This window comes from Chrysochloris asiatica, unplaced genomic scaffold (assembly GCF_000296735.1).
Source record: "Chrysochloris asiatica unplaced genomic scaffold, ChrAsi1.0 scaffold00046, whole genome shotgun sequence".
Lineage (NCBI taxonomy): Eukaryota > Metazoa > Chordata > Mammalia > Afrosoricida > Chrysochloridae > Chrysochloris > Chrysochloris asiatica.
In genome coordinates, this window is record NW_006408564.1 from 15,606,396 (window position 1) to 15,606,869 (window position 474).

The window sequence follows — 474 nt, forward strand, 5'->3', positions numbered from 1 at the left end:
TATATGCACAACCTTGGAACAATAGGATTCTGGGATACAGAGATTGAGCCATGGTTGGAATGGGGAAAAGGGGAGAATAATGTTAAGATGCTTGGCTGTCTTTTTAATCTTGGTTTTCCTTGCATTACATTATAAAATAGACACTATAGGGGGAGAGAGAAAGGGACAGCAAAAAATATCACCATAGAAAGCGTTTAAGTCCGTCTTCTGTCTATAAATGATTGGAACACCTAAAATGGGGCTACAACGTGCCCAGGAAAGGAGGATTCCTGAGGAGCCTATGCAATACATAAGACTATAGGTGGAAGCCTGAACCACATCCAGATCTCCAGAGATGGGAAATTCCCACTTGAAAGGACACACAGACCAGCCTGGATTGGCTAGAAGAACAGAAGATACTTCTTGAAAGAAAGACCTATAGAAAAAATATAAAACAACATAGGCAGACCAACTGTTACTACAAGAACAAGCAAC